At 45.3% G+C, this 6,989-nt stretch overlaps 1 non-coding gene across 1 annotated transcript; it reads right to left on the bottom strand.

Moving 5' to 3' along the window:
- TRNAV-AAC (transfer RNA valine (anticodon AAC)) lies at window positions 1-73 on the bottom strand. The gene has a single exon. It is a non-coding gene; the product is annotated as a tRNA-Val (tRNA).
- Window positions 74-6,989: the final 6,916 nt, after the last annotated feature.

Genomic DNA, 6,989 nt, shown 5'->3' with positions numbered 1-6,989 from the left:
TGTTTCCGCGTGGTTTCGAACCAGGGACCTTTCGCGTGTTAGGCGAATGTGATAACCACTACACTACGGAAACAGCTCTCTCTCAGGCCCCTAATGACACATCTAAGAACTGTATCTCTTGCAACGACTGGCCACAAATATTTTCAAAAGCAAAGGACCCTGGGAGCACAGGCGAGCCCTCAGGTAAGGAAACTGCAGCTCCCGAGAGGCCATCGTTTAGGGTTCCTCGTTCCTCTTCCTCTCCTCCCTCCCCTCTGCTCTGTTGCGCCTGACCCGCGAGCTCCTTCCTCGAAAGCCCTTTCGCAGCAGCGCTTCTTCGGTGTCCTTCCCTGCAAAGGGGCTTGCTCAGGTGCCCCTGTGGCTTATTCTAGTCGTCTAGTTGAAGTCCAGTACTTTAATCACACTTTCACGTTTAGCAGGAACCGTAGCAAAGGCTGACATCTCTGGTCATTTGGCTGTTGGAAAAACATCGAACATCAACCCAGGCCTGTATTGACTTCGTTTGAAGACCAGGCCCAGCCGCGGAGGACGCAGGCGCGGTCCACGCCGATCTCACAGTTGTTCATTCCTCCCTCATCGTACTTGACATTCTTCTTGAGGAACAGTTTTGTTTTACCTTTTACAAGGTCTGAAACGTCTTTTATTTGCCTTTTATAATTTTCCAGTTCAACAGGTCATGGAGAGCGAATTTTAACCTAGGAAGACAAAGAGGTAAAGGCGGTTTTGCCAGAAAGCCGGTGTCTGGAGGGGGTTTCGTGTTCACCTCACAGCACACGGCCAGCAGGCAGACGACTTTCTTTTTGCTGAAAGACTTTAATGTAATGTTGTCTGTCTGTGTGTCTGTGTCTCTCTGTCTGGTTTCCTTTAAAAGTAAAGCTTTACAAGTTTGGGGAAGCACGTGTCATTTTCTCCAGTCTTTGTTTTCCTTCTTTCTTATTGTGGCGGTCACCGCGTTTCCTTCACACGTGAGGTTCAAGTGCTGCGACCCCGAGGAAGGCGCGGGCAGCGTGCGCACTGACTCCCAAGCCGCGGGGCTCTGCCTTGTTCCGCGTCGACTCCAAGTGCCGTCGAGGGTGCGACCGGACTGCAGCATCCTCGCCAGCGCTGAAGGGCTGAATGGGTACAGTTCCTTGGAGGGAGGTGCGGCACTCAGAACAGGAGGGCGGGAGACAGCAGACACTCATTATAGGGTTCCTACCCTCACTTAACAAAGGGCTTGCGTACAACTGCTTGGTGGTCTCTTGGCTATAATTCGGCGCTTTCACCGCTGCTATCCTGGTTCGATCCCAATGAGGGAAGTTTTTTTGTGTGTGTGTGGCATCTCAGCACTCAGTAATCTTCACTTCCTCCTCACAAGTGTTATGTGCCCCAAGGCGCAGATGCAGTAGATCTCTGCATTGAATCCTTAAGCCAGTGAGGTCTGGACCCAGGGTCCAAGGCATCTCCCAGGCTGGGAGAAGGGAGATGTGATGAACAGCATTGGCAGCCCCTCGCAGGATTCCTATCATCACTTACAAACGCAGAGTGCACAGCTCCCTGGTGGTCTAGTGTCTAGGATTCAGCGTTTTCATCGTCGCGGCCCGGGTTTGATTCCCAGTCAGAGAAGCTCGTTTTTTGAAGTGTCACACGCAGCCGCCTTTACTTCTTCTGCAGAAGTGTGCTGTGCCCCAACGTCCAGATGCATTAAAGTCTCTGCACAGAATTCTGAAGCCATTGAGGTCGGTCTCCAGGGTCCAAGGCAGCTCCCACGCGGGGAGAGGGGAGATGTGATGAGCAGCCTGGGCACTCCCTCGCCTCCACTCCTCCCATCATCTCAGATACCTACAGCCTCACTTTCAGTGTCCATCTAAAGAGAACTTGGGACCTGAGTACCAATTACTCCTTAAAAAAACAAACAAACAAAAAAACCTACTTTGAAACCTCTGAAAATTTGCAAGAATAGTAACAGCATATGTTCTTCACCTAAATGCACCATTTAACATTCCCTCACATTTGCTTTCTAACTCTCTCTCCAATGTACATAACTTGCTACACCATTTGAGAGTAACTTGCAGACATCTCAACTCAAGATCACTGTTTGAGCCGCTGTCGCTCCCTTCCTTCGTCTCCCTCAAAACCAGCTTCTGTGGTACCTGTCCTCCAAGGCCAAGGGGAGATTTTGTCCTGGCAAGGAGGCCCCTCTTGACCTGTTCTCTGCAGGCCATAAGAAGCTTCAGGTGGAAATTTTTTTGGCTCTCCCTGACAGTGCAGGCCAGAATGGCGTTGAGCTTTTAGGAACACAACTAGGCTGTAATCCGCCCCCAGAACCCGCTGCCCTGCAGACCCTGCTTGGTTGTCTTGGCGGGCAGTGGGGTCTTGGGTCAGCCTGAGTGCTAGAACTGCCTACCTTGGGAGGGACCCTTCAGGGAAGTGCAGCTGCCCCTTGGCTGTTTCCTGGCTCTCTGTGCCCTGCCAGGGTATCATTTTACTCATCTTTTTGTTTATAATATTTTTTATGCATACAGTATTATATTTCAACTTCTGTATACACTACAGTGTGCTCACCATCAAAGATTGACTTTCCATCTCTTGCCATACAGTTGACTCCCTTTACTCACTTCTCCCTCGCCCCTCCACTCTTCCCCTCTGGTAACCGTTGCCCTGTTTTTGTACCTATGTGTTTGTTTTTGTATGGCTCAGCTTGTTCATTTATTTTAAAATTAAAAAAAATTCCACATGTGGTGAAATCACATGGTATTTGTCTTTCTTCGAATGACTTATTTCACTTAGCATAATACCCTCAAGTCTATACATGCTGTAGCAAATGGCAAGATTTCATCTTTTTTAAGGCTGAGAAATTACATGGCTGCCAAACCACTAAGCATTCCCGTGATTTGTCAGTATGAAATACCTTCATTTCTTTCTGATTTAATGGTGTATTCTGCTCTTTGAATGTCCTATGCTCATGGGTATGTGCCAGGTGACTATAAGCTAATGAAGGTGATCAACACAGCACCTTCTATGTTTGTGGGCTTAATAAATAAACTACTAATTATAACAGTCCACAGACTCCCCTGGGGCTGTGAGGCAGGGTGAGGAAAGGGGAGCAATATCAAGACAGTTATGTCTGGAACAAAGAGAGTTCAAAGTGCCCACAGCACATAGCCATAGAAGGGGCTGGCAACATGACAACTATGTTATTCCAGATTCTCCAAAAAGCAACTGCTGAGCAGGATTAAATATACAAGGACTATATTAGGGAAAATACCTATGTGAAAGGAAATAGGGAGGTACTTAGGAAGGATGGGAGACACCTTAGAACATGAAGCAAATCTGACTCTGAATAAGGAAGACAGGGAGAGAAAGTGTCCAAGACTGCCTGCCATGAAGTCTAAATTCATCAAAGTTATTGTGGAGTCACTGAGCCAAAGTCAGCCAACAGAGAGTCCTATGTCTCCCAGGAATGGGTCTGCCTTTGCATCCTCACTGCACTCAGCTACTGGCAGGGAGCAGCCCATGGGAGATGTGGCCTCAGAGATAGATTTTAAAGCATAGCTGGGTCCTTCAGTCAATTAAGATCTATGTATTACGAAGGTCTATAAGGCAAATTATCATGGCCATCATAGCAGCCAAACCCAGAATAGATGTAAGACTACACAAAAGTACTAGTGATTGGCAAGTATGGGGAACAGAAATAAGTACAGTGGTAGAACTGTCACCTCCCCTTCCAGTTCTGTGAAAGCTACTGTCACTCACCTTTTGTTCTACCTTCAGTTTGAGCTATAAGTGGCAATAATGAATAAGTGGACCCAAGAGCCACAGATGTGATTACTTCTGTGCCCTGGGCTGATCTCATGAGACAAGTCATCTTGTTGACAGCATCTTGATTAAAACTATTCTTTTTCTAGTAAGTACAGCATTGTTTCTTGCTCAAGCCTGCATAGAATGTAAGCATGTACAACAGTGACTGAGACAGCGGGCTGGCTCACATTGTGGAAGGCAAGGAGAGCAGGAAGAATGGATACAGGGAAGACATAACTAAACACTACTATATGTATATATATATATATATATATATTTTGGCTGTGTTGGGTCTTCGTTGCTGTGCGCGAGCTTTCTCTCGTTGAGGTGAGCAGGGGCTACTCTTCGTTGCGGTGTGCAGGCTTCTCGTTGTGGCTTCTCTTGCGGCGGAGCACGGGCTCTAGGTGCGCAGGTTTCAGTAGCTGTGGCACACAGGCTCAGTAGTTGTGGCTCGCGGGCTCTAGAGCTCAGGCTCAGTAGTTGTGGCGCACGGGCTTAGTTGCTCCGCGACAAGTGGGATCTTCCCTGGCCAGGGCCACTGCGCAACCAGGGAAGCCCACTATATTTTTTTAAAAAAGAAACTTGGGAATTCCCTGGTGGTCCAGTGGTTAGGACTCTGTGCTTTCACTGCTGAAGGCCTGGGTTCAACCCCTGGTTGGGGAACAAAGATCCCACAAGCTGTGTGGCGCAGGTCCCCCCCATCCCCCCCCACCTCCCCAAAAAACTAAATATGTAAGGAGATTGGGTTGCTGAGGGCAGTATCCATATTTCTTTTGAAGACAGGGGAGATTAGATTGAGAAAGAATACTGAAAGAATAAGAGAAGGACTAAGAGTGCTCTCCTGAGAAAGCAAAGAAGATTGAGCCCAGAGGGATGTGATAATGCAAAAAAAATGGACGCACACCACATGGAATAATCATGCATGTGAAAGCACTTTGTACATTTCAATGTACCCCAAAACAGAAGAGATAGATCTTAAATATAATGAATATGCATTGCCATTAGTTCAGTGATTCTTATGTTGCTTGGTATTATCTCACTATCTCACTCAATGCTTCCAGCAACCACTTGAGGTAGATTTTTTTTTTTTTTTAGATTTTTTATTATGGTGTTAGAAATGAGGAATTTGGGACTGGCTTAAATACCTGAGAGCCTACATTGTTTGTCTAAAGCAAAAACCAAAAAAGTAGTGGCAAACCAGAACCTCCTGCAAATAGTGGGGACAAGCAGCTGTAATTAATACAGTAAAGGCTCATGACACTTTATTTGAATCTTTGGGGCCAGATGTTTCTAAGATGTTGGAATTTGTTATTCTTTTAGGAAAATAATATAAAGCACAGCCTTTATATTACACAACACCTCCAGTGAATACTGGGATTGTATCCCACAATCAAATACATATACTGGATTCTAAAAATATAGGCATCACTTGTCTTGCCCTAGTCACTTCCAGCTCATGAAATGAGGGCCACTTCATTTGGAGTCTTTATCTGGAAGTACATTCATCCTGGAAAAACAAGTTCTCCTGTTGCTTCTCCTTCCAGTTCTGTGAAAGCTACTATCACTCCACCTTCTTTTGCTCTACCTTCCATTTGAGCCCTTGAAGCTGGGACTGAGAGGATAGCAGAGCCTCCTCAGGAATTCCATCTCCTTGGAGTGTTCTGGTGAGCCCAGGTTGGAAAGGGGTAAAGGAGGGGGAATTTGGGTTCTCATCACTGCAAAGCAGTCAGCTGGAAGGTGAGCCCAGTCACACCCACACTGATATTGAGATCTAAAGCAAAGGTGGAAGGAAGCATCACTATTGGTATCTGAGGTGAGCTAGGGCCATATAATGGCCCCTGGGGTGACCTGCACTTATCTGGGTTCAGAGAAATAAGAGTGGCACCTAAATTCAGGGAAACTGAGCTTAGTACTGAGGCATCAGGAGATGTGCTGGGTTTATTTGTGGGAGGTTGACGGGGGTTGAAGAGAGCTATTGAGATGGTGTGAGTGCCTTTGCAATAACCTACTGAGAAAGGTAGCATCCAGTAAAGACAAGCACATAAAAAACTATGCAATAGAACTATTTAAAAGACCAAGCCGTGAATATTGATTAAAGAATCATAGAACCTTACAGTTGGATTGTGCCTTAGGCATCTAGCTCAGCAAGTTCTCCTTTCAAGGATTCACTCTCAGACATTCTCCATGAGGAAACATCTACTCTGGTCTTGAATACTTCCAAGGACAGAGAGCTCTCTCCGCTATGAGGCACGCTACTTCTGTCATTGGACAGTTCTAGTTGGTAGAAATGGCTCTCATCATCAAGTCCACCTTGGCCTTCACGTCACTTTCACCCACCGGTGTTCATTCTGCCCTCTAACTCCATAGTCTAATTTCATTCCCACATGGCAGCTGTTCCAATATTTGATGAGCCTCTATTCAGAATCTTTTCTTCTCATGTACCTTTTTTCATGAAATACTCTGTCATCCTCTGAAAACTAGCAAATCTATGTCTCTTAGTTGGCAACTAGAAGTTCTCTTAAAACCGAGCAATGCCATGACCAATATAGAGCACATGGGCCTAAATTTTATCCTTGACTCAGCTCTCTGGGCATTCTTCTGACCTGCTAAGTTATCAATATGGCTTAACTTGCTCTTGGTGAACCCATTCTGCTTATCAGTGCCAATCTTTTCTATGTGCTTACATGTCATCTAATTAATACCAATCCCTTCTTAGTTTGAAAAAGATCAAAATAAAATTTACTCTTCTATATATATTGAAGTATATTATTTCTACCTTTCTGAAAATTGGACAACTGCTATTTTCCAGGCTTGAGGCAACCCTGATCTTCATGACTTTGAGAAGCAGCTTCTGTCATTCTGTTGAAGGGACTGCACCCGGGTCTGGTAAATGGTCTTCATTATAAACGTTCAGATTTTATGCTACTATATTTTCACGTGATAGTTTTTCTGTTCTTTCCAAGCATGTAATGGGGTTCAAGGAGTCCCACGGCCCCACGCTTAGTAGCTCCAACATTTTCCCAGCATCGGCCTTTCTGGTCTAGTTCTCTGAAATAGAGATAGCTAATAGTGAAAATGTATTTTTTCCTTTAACCTTTGCTACGAATTTCAGGCCATTCTGGGTTTTATTCTTTCCTGCCCAAATTTTACTTTTTATAGACAATAAATACAGGTAAACAATTTTTAAATAATAATTTATTAAATTGATC

The sequence above is a fragment of the Neophocaena asiaeorientalis genome, unplaced genomic scaffold (assembly GCF_003031525.2).
Source record: "Neophocaena asiaeorientalis asiaeorientalis breed wild unplaced genomic scaffold, Neophocaena_asiaeorientalis_V1.1 scaffold474, whole genome shotgun sequence".
NCBI classification, from domain to species: Eukaryota; Metazoa; Chordata; class Mammalia; order Artiodactyla; family Phocoenidae; genus Neophocaena; species Neophocaena asiaeorientalis.
This window is presented reverse-complemented; position numbering and strand designations above follow the sequence as displayed.